Source organism: Myotis daubentonii, chromosome 6, assembly GCF_963259705.1.
Source record: "Myotis daubentonii chromosome 6, mMyoDau2.1, whole genome shotgun sequence".
In the NCBI taxonomy this organism is placed as follows: Eukaryota; Metazoa; Chordata; class Mammalia; order Chiroptera; family Vespertilionidae; genus Myotis; species Myotis daubentonii.
In genome coordinates, this window is record NC_081845.1 from 95,336,225 (window position 1) to 95,352,015 (window position 15,791).

Here is a 15,791-nt window from a genome sequence, read left to right on the forward strand (position 1 = left end):
ACGCCCTTTTCCCAAACCAGTTCACACCCGCAGGTCCCCGGGGTAGGACCAGCACGTCTCTTGCAGGGGCGCCGTGCGGGCCGCGGAGGTTTGGCTGGTCCTGGAGAGCTGGGGCAGGGGCAGCGCACAGGCCAGCAGCCTGGAGCGAGAGGGCAGGACGGGCCACACCCGCCGGCTGCAGCCAGGGCCTATTGTCCCCGTGCGGATGCGGCACCCCCACCGGTTCTCAGCGGAGCGGGAGCACTTGGGTCGCAGCCCCGGTCACCCCTGCCTTTCTGGAAAGCCGCTGCCGCGGGCGCCCTGCTCAGGGGCTCTAGACGCCTGGAGGCCGCACAAGCTGGGCGGGAGGTGGAAGGGAACAGCTCGCAGTGGCTCGCGCTGCCCTGCCCCCTGGCCACGGCCAGCCTGCCCTGCGGCTTGCAGACACCGGGTTCCCTCCAGCACTGAGGCAGCGCCCCGAAAACATGCGTGTCCTCCCCGCCGCCAAAGAAACTGGTCCTCCGCAGCGAATCGTTTATAAGCCTCCGGGAAGAGGCAGCTCCGGGCACCAGGGCGCGTTGGCCGGGCCTCCCTAGGCAGCGACACGGTGTGTGCGTGGGGCTGGTGGCTGCGGCCTTGACCCAAAGGGAATAACCGAGGTGCCAGGAAGGGGCTTGGCCCAGCAGGCCGCTCCCCGGGGGAGACGTGCGGCCGGGCCGTCACCCTGCAGGGGTGGCCCTGGAGGAGGTTGCGGGGGGGCGGGAGGACTCGCTCCAACTCGGGTTGAAACGTGACAATATCTTTTCAAAAAAGGTTTGGCTAGGCGTCCCCTTAAGTGAGCTGGGTCCCCTGTTCTGTCAGCTCACTTGTGTGGGGACTGAAATGGGGGAGACGGGCGGGGAGAAGTAACCAGCGGTCTCTGCATCGGAAAGGGCTTTGGTCCCGCAGCTCCGACCCGCAGGCTCTGAGTGGAGGCCGTGATGCGGGGTAGGGGGTGGGGTGGGGGGGCGGGGGGGCGGTGAAGGGTAGGGGGTGGGTGGGGGGCGGGCTAGGGGGAGGGTGGCCGCCCTCCCGGAGTCGCTGAGGGCAGGGGGGGTTCACTGGCCTCTGTCGTCCCCACAGCTATGCGCCCTCCAGGCTCCCCCCCGCCCCCCAGCCGGGGCCTGTCCACACGAAGGGCTTCCCGGGCGCTGCCTCGGGCCCCTCCAGGCCACCGCGAGGGGGGAACGCGGCGGCGGCAGTGGGTCCCCGCCAGCTCGGCGCCTGCATCCCGCCGCCCCCCGCAGCCCTGAGCCTCCAGGGACAGAGCGGACGTTTCTCCTGTTTCACACGCGCTCGCGGGAGAGTGGACGCCGCGCCCGCTGCGGTGAGACCCGGCGAGGCCACTGTCCATGCGGCGACAGTAACGCTCTTCCCGCCGCCCCCGGGCCCGGCGGCCACGTCAGGCTGTCCTCCCGCGGCTGCGCGGTCGGGGGCCGCGGGCTGTGCGGGGTGGAGGGCAGAGGGCGGGGGCCGCGGGCTGTGCGGGGTGGAGGGCAGAGGGCGGGGGCCGCGGGCTGTGCGGGGTGGCGGGCAGAGGGCGGGGGGCCGCGGGCTGTGCGGGGTGGGGAGCAGAGGGCGGGGGGCCGCGGGCTGTGCGGGGTGGGGAGCAGAGGGCGGGGGACCGCGGGCTGTGCGGGGTGGGGAGCAGAGGGCGGGGGGCCGCGGGCTGTGCGGGGTGGGGAGCAGAGGGCGGGGGGCCGCGGGCTGTGCGGGGTGGCGGGCAGAGGGCGGGGGGTCGCGGGCTGTGCGGGGTGGGGAGCAGAGGGCGGGGGGCCGCGGGCTGTGCGGGGTGGGGGGCAGAGGGCGGGGGGCCGCGGGCTGTGCGGGGTGGCGGGCAGAGGGCGGGGGGCCGCGGGCTGTGCGGGGTGGGGGGCAGAGGGCAGAGGGCTGGGAAGGCGGAGGGTCCGGGGGCCGGGAGGGCAGGGGTGACGCCGACGCCTCGCTCGCTGGGGGCGGGAAAGGCCTCCGCCCAAGGCCCGCGGGCGGCGGCCCGAGCACAGCCATCCCGGTGCGGGTGCCGCCGCGGCCCAGTTTGCAGGGCGCAGCTTCAGGGCGACAGGGATCGGTCGCAGGGAACGTGAGGAACAGAGAAACGGGGAAAGCCGCGGGGGGGGGGGGGGGACGGGCGGGCAGATCCAGCACATCCTGGCCGGCTGCACCCCGCTTCTGTCTGGCCGGAACCCGAGTGAGGGCGGTGCTCTCCTTTAGGGTTAGAAACCGGGAAGGTGAACGCGTCCAATGGCGAAGGCAGGCTGAGTCATAGGAGGCGTTTACTGAGAGGCCAGCCCACCGAGAAGGCAGCGGCTTCCCAGCACCCAGTCCTGCCTCCCGCCCAGCAAGGTGCGGGTCAGGACTACCACGGGGACGGGGCTGCGGTGAGGCTGGGAACCGAGCGCAGCTACATGCAGCTCTGGAGTCCCCACACCTCAGCTACTGTCCGTCATCAGGCGATGAGACGATGTTTTGACTCGTGGTGGGTGGGTCTGACCCTGCTTACGGTTCTGCTGGCTGGATTCACAGCTGAGTCACTCCTCAATCACTTCGCCCAGGCCTTGGAAAGGAAACTTAAGAAAAACTTAACCCCCTATTCACATAAGTATATGTGTTCTAAGATTTAAAATAATATGATTGCCCTAGCTGGTTTGGCTCAGTGGATAGAGTGTCAGACTGTGGATTGAAGGGTCCTGGGGTCGATTCCAGTCAAGGGCACATGCCAGGGCTGTGGGTTCAATCCCCAGTAGGGTGTATGCAGGAGGCAGCTGATCAATGATTCTCTCTCATCATTGATGTTTCTAACTCTCTCTCCCTCTCCTATCCTCTCTGAAATCAATAAAAATATATTTTTAAAAATAATAAAATAAAGTGATAATTTTTTCAGATTAATTTAGGTGCTCTATCAGATTATAAATCCCCCTATCACAACGTTGGCAATAACCACATCTTCCCAACACTTTCCATTCTAGGTGCTGACCTGGCCAATTTGCTCTTATTACTTAATTTTATCCTCATAACAACCCAAAGAGGTAGGTATTACCGTCTTGTTTTACGGAGGAAATTCCTGTAGGTTACTTGCTCAAAGTCACACAGTTGAAGCCTGTTGTAGTTGATTCAAGAGGACGAATGTAATCACTATGCCAGCAACTTTCAAACTTAAATTTGACCAAGACCCACAGTAAGAGATGTACAGGGCATCTCCAAAAATACAGCTCATAGCTCAATTTTGAAAATGAAACATATTTTAATAAACACTTTTATAATTATTCAAAGTGTGTATATACGTTTTTTGGGACACCCAATTTTTTTTATTTTTTAAGCTTATCTTTTGTTGAAAGTATTATAGATGTCTCCCTTTCTTTCCCCATTGATCCCCTCCACCCCATACCTGTCCCCACCCCCACGCCCAGGGCTTCACCACACTATTGTCTGTGTCCATGGGTTGTGCACATATGCATATAAGTTATTTGGTTAATCTCTACCCACCCTCCCCTGCCTTCCCTCTGAGGTTCTATAGTCTGTTCCATGCTTCTATGTCTCTGGACCTATTTTGTTCATCAGTTTATTTTGTTCATTAGATTCCACATATGAGTGAGATCATGTGATACTTGTCTTTCTCTGACTGGCTTATTTTGCTTGGGACACCCTATATTTTAGATCTTAGCCCAGCACACATACATATCCTATATAATAAAAACATAATATGCAAATCAACTGAACGGCTGAACAGCAGAACTACCATCAGGACAACCATACAGGACCATGCTATGACACCTACTGGTGCCAGGCCAGCCAAGGCCGGTGCAACGCATTTGGTCGGTGGCCATCACCCCATGGTGCCTCACAGACAGGTGGGTGGGCGGGGCCACCCTCTGCGAGGGAAGCCGGTTGGGGCAGCCGGGGAAGGAAGGCCTACTCTTGAACAAATTTCATGCATCGGGTCTCTAGTTATATATAATGAGAGGAAAATTTCATAAAACGGTATGTACATACCCTTACTACCTACAGTGTACTACCTACCGAACACTTTGCATTCTATTCATTCTATTTTATTTAAAAGGCTGCCTGTCACTACCTGCTAAATGCATTCCTAATTCATTCACGGGGCAGGACCCCGTGGTGGAAACACTGCGTTGCCATCTCCCGCAGTGGACCCAGAAGAGGGCGCCCCCAGGCTCCCCGGAATTGCTGGGCGAAGGGTAAGTACCTCCAGCGATAAACAAGAACTTCAGCTCCTGTTCTTGAGTCTCTGGTCCTGATGAGTCCTCCCAGCAGGCAGCCCGCGGGCCTCTGAGGCGGAGCGCCGCTGAGCACATCACCAGAACGCGTGATGGGGAGCTGCACGCATTCTCACGGCGCAGTCCCAGGTTGCTCTCCTGTGTGAAATTCCTCCGAGGACCGTGGACACGGTGCGCCCGAATTTCAGCAAAGCATTTGACTACTTCCCATAAGCCCAGGGCAGCGGGAGCGCAGGTGGTCTGCGGGTAAGTAGGTGTATTCCCCTCCCAGCCTTGAGGGCGCTCTGTGAGACCAAAGCGCGGTGGGTGCGGTTAAGCAGCGTTTCTATCGCGGACTATGGCGCGTCTCCCCGCTGGAAGGCGAGCCCGCTCTTCCTTTGGCACCTGCCTCCCAGCCCTGAGCGGCCGGGCGGGCCATCTCCCCAGGAACTCGGTGGAATGGGATGCCCGAGGGGCCAGCCCAGGTCCCCTCCAGGGCTCGGGCCTTCGTCCTCTCGCGTCCCGCCTCTTACCAGTTCCTTGGACAGGGGCGTGCATGACATAATATTTATCAAAGTTTCCGGTGGCAAAAACTAGGACAACCAAAGCGCTGGATGACAGAATCAGTGTCCAAAAATAACCTGGCTGCCTGCACGCGGGCAGAAGCAGGGTGGAGATGGCAGAGCTGCACCCGCCCGAGATCTGAAGCAGCTTCCTATGCAGCGGCGGGCACACGGGTCACAGCAGCACCTGCGAGGGCTGGGGCGTCGGGGCGCTGGCAGGCGCCGCTGGGGAACAGCCCGGAGCACAGGGCGCAGAGCCCCGTGGCCTCGCGCAGGCCCAACGCTGCGGAAGAGCGGCTTGGAGCCCTCACTCAGGGCCACACCGACACATTTCAAACCGCCCGAGGAGAGCAATATGTTGAATTTTCCCGCATCGAAATCCAGGATTTCTGTCCCGCAAAGAGCACCATAGAGGTACTGGCTGGATGGGTATCCGACTAGGAAAAGGTATTCTATAAAATGAACACAGAATTAGTGGCTAGCGTTGTCAGGAACACCTGCAAGTAGAGAGAAAAGCAGCGAACCGGAAGAGGACCCCGGGCGCATAGGCATTTCACAGGAGAGCAAACTAGAACTGCTACCATAAGAAGAGATGCTGAGATCCACCGCTAATCAAAGAAATGCAATTAAAACCACACGACTTCTCTTCCTGGTAATAGCAGGACACTCCCTCCAGCAACCCTCCTGCTGAAACCCTGGAATAGCAGGGTGGCCTGTGACAGACAGCACCCTCTGTGAGGAACTGACAGGTGGGACAGCCTCACTCTTCAGGTCACAGGGGCCTGGGAGCGGAGAGGGCACTCCCTCCACCTCTGCCCACAGGGAGGTGAGCCCCTGTCCATGGTCCCTGCGGGTGGCTAGGCTCCCTCGCAGCCAGGCCCTGCCCCAAGGCGGAGGAGGGCTCCCAGGAGACCCTTCCCCCCAGTAAACCGGGGTGAGAGTGAGCCGGAAGTGGACCCCCCGCCAGCATTGCAGCCTGCCTCTGTGTGCCTGGGGGTCCAGGGGTTCCCAAGCCTTGACTTGGGTAGCTCAGCCTGGCAATGCCCCTGGCCCCTGGGAGAAGCCAACACAAATTCTCTGTGGGGGAAATTACCGTCTTCTGGCCCTCAAATTATTCCTATTATTATTATTTTTTAAAATATATTTTATTGATTTTTTACAGAGAGGAAGGGAGAGAGATAGAAACATCGATGAGAGAGAAACATCGATCAGCTGCCTCCTGCACATCTACTGGGGATATGCCCGCAACCCAGGTACATGCCCTTGACCGGAATCGAACCTGGGACCTTTCAGTCCGCAGGCCAACGCTCTATCCACTGAGCCAAACCGGTTTCGGCCCTATTATTTTGTTTAATCCTCATTTGACATCAGGCTTAGAGAGAGGAAGGGAGAGAGAGAGAAGAGAGATGTGATAAAGAAATGGATGGGCTTCCTTCTGTATGAACCCCGCCTGAACCTGACACCCAGGTACGTGCCCTGCCTGGAATCAAACCCAAAACCTTTCGGCACACGCTCAACCAACTCAGCCACCCTGGCCAGAATAGTTGTTCAAGTGTAATGAGCAGCATATAGTCAAAGGTAACTCGGGTAAGGAAATTGGGCTCCGGCCTGCTGCCTCAGAAGCCCGATTTCAGTGCCTCCCAGACTCCAAATCGGACGCCTGGGGGCAGTGAGGACAGAGGGTGGCCATCAGCAGCTGTGCGCTGGGTCCTGGAGTAGGTGACAGTGTGGGTACATGTGGGTGCCACCAGAGTGCTGGCGTTCTCCCTGGCAGATATGGTCAGGTTTTGTGATAATATTCTAACTTTAAAAAAAAATGTGCTTGAAGAAGGGCCGCTTTTTCTAATTTGCATAAAGGTGTCCTATGGCCTAGGGGCAACCCCATCTAAAGACTTTAGATATTGGAGCTGTCTGATACAGATTATAAAATAAGTTCACTATTTTAAAGAAATACAAGTAGGATGAGCCCAGCCGGCATGGCTCAGTGGTTGAGCGTCAACCTATGAACCAGGAGGTCACAGTCGAATCCTGGTCAGAGCATATGCCCAGTGGAGGGTGTGCAGGAGGCAGCCGATCAATGATTCTCTCTCATCATTGATATTTCTATCTCTCTCTCTCTCCCTCTCCCGCTCCCTCTCCTCAATCAATAAAAATATATATTGTAAAAAATAAATAGGTTGAATATATCTGCAAGAAACAGGAAACTAGAAAAAGTGGTATGACAGATTTTTAAAAGAACCAAATTGAACTTCTAGAAATGATAAATGAAAGACTCATGTCAATGAGATAACCACTTTATACCAATTAAAGAGACAATAGGTGGGAAATATTGAACATTGGCTGCATCCGGGAGCTGGGATCCTCCGGCAATGCTTGTGGATAGTGTGGAGTCCGACCCTCTGGAGAGGCACCTGTAGTGCATTGTGCAATCGCACCTAACAGCCCTGACCCTGGGTCCTGACCTTTGCACAGGCCCCTGCAGAGAGTAGCGTGAGGGCCTTCATCCCTGCCTTGCATGGGGTGAACGCCCTGGGGTATTGGCAGTGGCTTTATTAAGACACACTAGAGGCCCAGTGCATGAATTCATGCACAGGTGGGATCCGGCCGGCCTGCCCTGATGGGGGCTGATCGGGCCAGACCAGCAAAGGGGAAGGGGATGTGGCAAATGGCCAGCCGGCTCCACCCCCGATTGGGCTTGGGGGGCCAATTGGGGTGGGGCTTGCCAAGGGGAGGGGCCACGGGTGGTTGGCTGGCCAATCAGGGGGGGCCAATCAGGGGCTGGGCCAGCCAGGGGAGGGGCCACAGGAGGTTGACCAGCCAGCCTCACCCCCGATCTGGCCACGGCTGTCCAGGGGGAGAGGCCACCCCCCACAATGGGCTGGTTGGCTGGCCACAGTGCGCACCATAGCCACCAGTTGTTCTGGTCGTTCCAGCGTTCTGGTCGTTTGTCTTTTATATATCTAGATATGGAGCCTGGCATGGCTCAGTGGTTGAGTGTTGATCTATGAACCAGGAGGTCACAGTTTGATTCCTGGTCAGGGCACATGCCTGGGTTGCAGGTTTGATCCTGGGGTGGGGGGGTTGGGGGGGTGTTCTCTCTCATTATTAATGTTTCTATCTCTCTCTCTCCCTCTCCCTTCCTCTCTGAAATAAAAATATATTTTTTATATTTTTTATTTATTTAAAAAATATTTTTTTTACTTTTTTTAAAATTTAATTTTGTTTTATTTCTTAAAGTATTACAAAGAGTATTACACATGTCTCCTTTCCCCCCACCCCTTGACATTCCACCGGCCTCCCTCACCCCCTAGTGTCTTGTGTCCATTGGTTATTCTCATATGCATGCATACAAGTCCTTCGGTTGATCTCCTTCCCCCCCCCCCCCCCCCCGCAACCCTCCCCAGGCTTCCCACTGTAGTTTGACAGTCTGCTCATGTTGCTCTGCCTCTGTATCCATTTTTGTTCATCAGTCTATAATGGTCCTTATTATCCATAAATGAGTGAGTTCATGTGGTATTTTTCTCGGCTTCCCAGGGGCCGTCTCAGCCTCACCGGGGCCATTTAAATACGTGGAAAAACAAATCTTTCTCAAGTCAACTAAAAAATATATGTTTTTATTGATTTTAGAGAGAGAGGAAGGGAGAGGGGTAGAAAGATAGGAAAATCAGTGAGAGAGAAATATTGAATGGCTGCCTCCTGCAGGCCCCCTACTAGAGATCAAGCCCACAACTGGGGCATATGCCCTGACTGGGAATCAAACCAGTGATCTCTTGGGTCATGGGTCAATGCTCAACCACTGAGCCACACCAGCCAGGCTCTCTCTCAAGTCAATTAAAAAAATTTTTTTTAAGGTAGACAGTATTTTATTTTATATCTTTAATACTCAGATGTCCATAGCTATTTTCTTAAGAAATTTTTTAAAAGCATATTTTATTGATTTTTTACAGAAAGGAAAGGAGAGGGCATCGATCAGCTGCCTCCTGCATACCTCCCACTGAGGATGTGCCCACAACCAAGGTACATGCCCTTGACCAGAATTGAACCTGGGACCCTTCAGTCTGCAGGCCGATGCTCTATCCACTTAGCCAAACCAGTTAGGGCAAGAAATATTTTTTAATAACATGATTTATTCTTCTTATTTTTTTTCCTCTGGAAGACATAGTTTTAAGCATCAAGTTTATAATATATCCTAATGAAAATACTATGATAGCACCCAGGTTCAAAAGTACTTATCACTAGCAAAAAGGCTTATATATACTTGGATGTTTTCACTTGTAGACATATTTTGTTTCATCAACCTCAGTAAGGCATACTGAAGCATGGAAAAGCCATCATGTTATCTAAAATTTGATACAAAAGCTTAGGATCATGTTACCACTGGATAATTATGTCAAAAAAAATAAAAAGTTCTATAAGACTATTGAGAGGTTAGAGTTTCAGGTTCATAATACTTTTTAAAACGTATTCCCAAAATTTTACCTTTAGCGTGCACACATAAAGGTTCATCTTGGAATATAATGCGATCGGCCATGATACGGATGAGTTAGGCGCTGACACTGCTCTGACCTGTAGCTCTCTGCAAAGGCGCAGTAAGTGGGCGTCAGGAGAAACCATCTCCATTCACCTTAAAACCCAACAGTAGTGGTTACCCACTCTGGGTTACGTATTGACCTTGTCCTTAAAAGTATTTTTCCATAAATGGCAGGAACTGTGCCATTTTCCAGGTACAGAGTAATTGATATAGCAAATAGAAACGGCAAGAACTTCCAACATTTTAGTAACCTTTGCTTGTGGTGACCTCTGTGACCTGGAACCCTTGCTTTACATAAAATGGAGTTCTTAGGGCCCTTGTTCTTCAGGTTCCCACGGATTGCACATAGGCCTGGTTCTGCTATACCTTGTTCGTTTGTTTGTTCTGGTATATCTTGGAAGTAGCTTTTTTAAAAAAATTATCTTTATTGTTGAAGTATTACAGATATTCCCCCTCTTTTTCCCCATTAACCCCCTCCACCCCCCACCCCCCCTTCAGGCCTTCACTGAACTATTGTCCTTATATGTGCATCTAAGTTCTTTGGTTAGTCTTTTTCCATCCCCCATTCCCCTTTCCCTCTGAGATTTGTCAGTCTGTTGCATGCTTACTTCTCTGGATCCACTCCGTTCATCAGTTTATCTTGTTACTTAGATTCCACATATGACTGAGATCATGTGATACTTGTCTTTCTCTGACTGGCTTATTTCACTTAGCATGATACTCTCCAGGTCCCTCCATGCTGTCTCAAAGGGTAAGAGATCCTTCTTTTTATTACTACATAGTATTCCATGGTGTAAATGTACCACAACTTTATATCAAGAAAAATATATTTTAAAAAAGAAAAAGAAACTGCACCTGCTTTGGCAATCACTGCTATCAAGCTCACCTTGCTGTCAAGGCTCTTCATGGTAAAGACATCAAGTTGGTGAGAGAAAGTAGAGGTACGTGTGGATGCGAGATTCATGGCAGGTAAAGAGAGAACACTTAATCTTCAGTTCTTGGAAATGGCCTCAAACTGAGCATCTGTGCAGTCAACTATTGGTTGGTAGCTCTCTTGTTTGTTTATTTGGTCACCAAATCCTACTGTACTCACAATGGTCAGTTTCAACCAAACATTGCTTTCTTGGAGTTCATATGTCTGAGCTTTAAGTCTAACATGGGTAAAAAAGTGATGATTCATGATCTTCAATACGGTGCAATATACAGATCTTGTAATATAAAAACCTACACCTGAAACCTATATGTTCACATTGACCAATGTCACCCTAATCAATTTAATATCAGCCTGGCCAGTATGGCTCAGTGATTGAGTGTAGAACCCATGAACCAGGTCATGGTTTGATTCCCGGTCAGGGCACATGCCTGGGTTGTGGGTTCAATCCTCAGTGTGTGGGGGGGGGGGCGGGGAGAGGGGAGAGGGAGAATGGTGGGATGGTGCAGGAGGCAGCCAATCAATGATTCTCTCTTATCATTGATATTTCTGTCTCTCTCCCTCTCCCTTCCTATCTCTGAAATCAATAAAAACATTTTAAAAAATACACACACACCAAAAAAAACACACACAAAAAACAATATATCAATCAGCACTGGTTTTTCTTTTTTAAAAAATATTTTTATTGATTTCAGAGAGGAAGGGAGAGATAGAAACATCAATGATGAGACAGAAACCAAGATGGCAGCATAGGTAAACACCGGAAATTGCTGCCTCACACAACCACTTCGAAAATACAACTAAAAGATAAAACAGACATTATCCAGAACCACAGGAAGGCTGGCTGAGTGGAAATTCTACAACTAGAAGGAAAGAGAAAAGCATACCAAGACTCAGAGGAGGTGCGGTGTGGAAGTAAAGTGCAGAGGTACGGAGGTGCACGCGGAAAGGGCTGGCGGCTGAGGACATGGTTGTCTTTTTCAATCAGGAGGGAGTCTCAAGCTCCCGACTGCTCTGATCTCCAGTTCCGGGCGAGTCTCTGGGGACCCAGGCTCATACGGGGAGAGGCTAGACCAGGGGTGGGCAAAATTTTTGACTCGAGGGCCACAATGGGTTCTTAAACTGGACCGGAGGGCCGGAACAAAAGCATGGATGGAGTGTTTGTGTGAACTAATATAAATTCAAAGTAAACATCATTACATAAAAGGGTACGGTCTTTTTTTTTTTTTTTTTTTAGTTTTATTCATTTCAAATGGCTGGATCTGGCCCGCAGGCCATAGTTTGCCCACAGCTGGGCTAGACTGTCTGGCATTGGTTGGACCTAGAGGGCAGCTTTCTCTCAGAGGTGCTTGCAGCGATTACCGGGACACTGAGAAGCGGGGCCTCTGAGGGCAGCCATAGATGCTTGCTCTGCCCTATTGATCCCCTGGGACCCCGCCCCACCCAAGCTGTGCACCGCCTTTTGCATATGAAAGGCCTGGCCTTTTGCAATCTGAAAATTACCTAACCAACTGAAGCTGGACCAAGGCCCCACAGCAGCTTGCATTCCTTCACAGCTTAACTCCTGCTGGGTAGCCTCAGGCAGAGGCTAAATTAGCACCTCCTTAGCGATCCAAGAGCCAGTGTACCCAGTGGTCAGAGTGGAACCATCCAGATTACAACTCCTCAGATCCATAAGGGACACACTCAGGGGGCAGACTCGGGGAGCACCAAAGCCCCACTGAAGCAAGTCTTGCCCCAGAAGGGTGTCTCTGGCATGGAAGTTCTCTCATTGCAGACACAGCTGATTCTCACAGCCAATTGGCCTGGAGGTCAATCCCTCCCAGTGTTACCTACAACAATCAAGGCTTAACTATAACAAGACTGTGCACAAAGACCACAAGGGGGTGCACCAAGAGTGTCCACCTCAGGTAATTGGGGAGGCTGAGCCACCGGGCCCTATAGGACACTTAGCACAGAAAGCCTCTCTATCGACACAGCAAAGCATAAAAAATGCTGAGACAAAGAAACAGGACACAAATGACAGAAATGGAGAAAAGCAAACGACTGGAATAGAGTTCAAAACCACACTTTTAAGGTTTTTCAAGAATTTTCTAGAAACCGCCAATAAACTTAGTGAGACACTCAAGAAATCTAGTGAGACCGCCGATAAATTTAATGAGATCCTCAATAAGTCTAGTGAGACCCTCGAGGTTGTGAAAAAGGACCAACTAGAAATTAAGCATACACTGACTGAAATAAAGAATATTATACAGACTTCCAACAGCAGACTAGAAGATCACAAGAATCAAGTCAAAGATCTGAAATAAGAAGCAAAAATCACCCAACCGGAAAAGCAAAAAGAAAAAAGAATCCAAAAATATGCCAAGAACAAAAGACAAAGAGAGAATCTTAAAAGCAGCAAGAGAAAGAAAGTCAGTTACCTACAAGGGAGTACCCATACGACTGTCAGCTGATTTCTCAACAGAAACTTTGCAGGCCAGAAGGCAGTGGCAAGAAATATTCAAAGTGATGAATACCAAGGACCTACAACCAAGATTACTTTATCCAGCAAAGCTATCATTCAGAATTGAAGGTCAGATAAAGAGCTTCACAGATAAGAAAAAGCTAAAGGAGTTCATCACCACCAAACCAGTATTATATGAAATGCTGAAAGGTATCCTTTAAGAAGAGGAAGAAGAAAAAAAAAGTACAGATACAAATTATGAACAACAAATACACATCAACAAGTGAATCTAAAAATCAAGTGAATAAATAATCTGATGAACAGAATAAACTGGTGATTATAATAGAATCAGGGGCATAGAAAGGGAGTGGACTGACTATTTTCAGGCAGGGGGTGGGGCGGGAAGGGGTGTGGGAGATGCGGGAAGAGACTGGACAAAATTTGTACACCTATGGATGAGGACAGTGAGGAGGGTAAGGGCAGAGGGTGGGGTGGGAACCGGGTGGAGGGGAGCTATGGGGGGGAAAAAGAGGAACAACTGTAATAATCTGAACAATAACAATTTAATTAAAAAAAAAAAAAGAAAAGAAAAGAAGCATCAATGATGAGAGAGAATCATTGATCAGCTGCCTCCTGCATGCCCCCTACTGGGGATCGAGCCCACAATCCAGGGCATGTGCCCTGACCGGGAATTGAACTGTTGACCTCCAGGTTCATAGGTCAATGCTCAACCACAGAGCCACGCTGGCCAGGCAGCACTGGTTTTTCAATTCCAGCCTCCCCAACACAGAGAATATGAAAACAGAAGCCTTGCTGAATGGATCTGTTGACCAGTTGATCAGGCAAACTGTCAAAACCAACACGGCCAGACATAGGTAAAGAAGGAATGTTTTCTCTGTTCATCATCAGATACTTGTTAGGAAATACAAGATTTTGTTGCCATGTGAGACCAAAAAGCCCAAATCATACAAGCCAGTATGCTGTAGAAATGTGTCTGGTCTGACTGCAAAGCCCGTGTTCCTGCTACGGCCCCAGGTTGTAAACCAAATACAGATTCACTGTGCGGGCTCAGAGGTCATGGACTGGGGGAGGAGCGAGCCAGGGGAGAGGGGAGCTGGGGCGGGGGAAGCTGAGGGCCATTGGAGTGGCTGGAGGCCTCAGCACCCAAGGGAGAGGGCCTGCGCTCAGACCATATGTTTTATTTATTTATTTTTAAATATATATCTTTATTGATTTCAGAGAGGAAGGGAGAGGGAAAGAGAGATAGAAACATCAATGATGAGAGAGAATCATTGATTGGCTGCCTCCTGCTCGCCCCCTATTGGGGATCCAGCCCACAACTCGGGCATGTGTCCTTGCCCGGAATTGAATCTGGGACCCTTCAGTCCACAGGCTGACGCTCTGTCCATTGAGCCAAAGCAGTTAGGGCCAACCATATGTCTTAAACAGTGAGTTGAATCTACCTTGTTAATAGTAGGTCTCCTAGCCCAGCTGGAGTGGCTCAGTTGGTTGAGCATTGTCCTGTGCATCAAAAGTTGCCAGTTCAATTCCTGGTCCGAGCATATACCTGGGTTGCAGGTCCAGTCCCCCACTGGGGCCCACACAGAAGGCAACCGATCAATGTTTCTCTCTCACATCGATGTTTCTCTCATTCTCTCTCTCTCTCTCTCTTTCCCTCCCTCCCTCCCCCTTTCTCTCTCTAAGCATGTCCTAGGGCAGTGGTTCTCAGCCTTGGATGCACATTAGAATCACCTGGGAATCTTTTTAAAATCCTGATTTCTGGGCCTCATCCTCCAGAAATTCTGTTTCTTTGTTATGGGGTGGGGCCACAACATGAGTAACAAAGAAACAGAATTTCCGGAGGATGGGGCCCAGAAATCAGGATTTTAAAAAGATTCCCAGGTGATTCTAATGTGCAGCCAAGGTTGCGAAGCACTGTCCTAGGGTGAGGATTAAAAAAAATCAGATCTCCTAACTCCAAACACGAGGTGTACTTTATGCGGATGATACTTAACACAGCTGGCAACTGCTGAACACCCTGGCGGGTCAGAACCTCATCCTCGGAAGCGCACCACAGCCCAGGCCCTCATGTTCCGGCACCTCCCAGCAGCCTGCCTGCGCCTGGGTCACAGGCCTGACCACTGAAACATCCTGCCACCCATCAGCCTTAATGTTTCCGGTTTGTTGAGTAAAATTGCTTCTGTTAAAGCTACAGGCACAAGCTCCTCGTTAAGGGCTGGAATGTACACTGGTTTGCTGTGTTACATTGGAACGCTCAGCTCAGCTCAGATACATTTTTATTGGATTCTGGGAACCCTAGAGGTTTCTCATAAGTAAGCTTCCTGTTAATTGCCTTTTTTTGTACACAAAAAAATCCTAATTGGAAAAATGAAAGAAAATTAAAAACTAAAATCTCTCTACTTAAAATGCAATTCTTTTGTACTTTTATGCATTCTTTTTCCTTTATTGTTAATATTTTAACACATTTTTATGATCTATTAGGGTAACTGGACTAAATTAAAACGGAAACTAGGAAAAAATAGCACAAATGATGGTGAGTTTCTCCCCCCCCCCCCGCCCCCCCATAACAGTTCTGAGGGACAGTGGGTGGATTTGAAGGAGCATGAACTTTACAGTCATTCAGATCTGGGTTAAGGGGCTTCCCCAATGAGCTGTAAATTGATGACCCTGTTGCAGTTTTGTGTGAAACGGACTGTCCCCCCATCCCACCACCGGCCATTGTTATGAAGGTTGGAGATAAGATGAGCAACGTGCCTGGTCCACGGAAGAGAGTTTCTAATATCACTCCCTTGTGTAATTCCTGCCGGAGTTTGATGGTTTAAGCATGTCACTCTATGAGGTTTTGTCTTGTTTTTGTCTTTACACATAGCATGACTGGTAGACTGTTCTTACCCTCTATATATTCTTTTCATTGTGACTTTATTTCCACCTGGACTTGAGACATACCTTCATATGAGTTCATTTATCTGATCTTCACCACAGCCTATGAAGGTCTTTCCCAAGGCCACGGACAGAACTCACAATTCAGAATTAGAAAACCCACGAGGAATTAATCCACCGTGAATGA

At 50.8% G+C, this 15,791-nt stretch overlaps 1 pseudogene; it reads right to left on the bottom strand.

Moving 5' to 3' along the window:
- Positions 1-21: 21 nt before the first annotated feature.
- LOC132237645 (septin-10-like) lies at positions 22-13,815 on the bottom strand (annotated as a pseudogene).
- Positions 13,816-15,791: the final 1,976 nt, after the last annotated feature.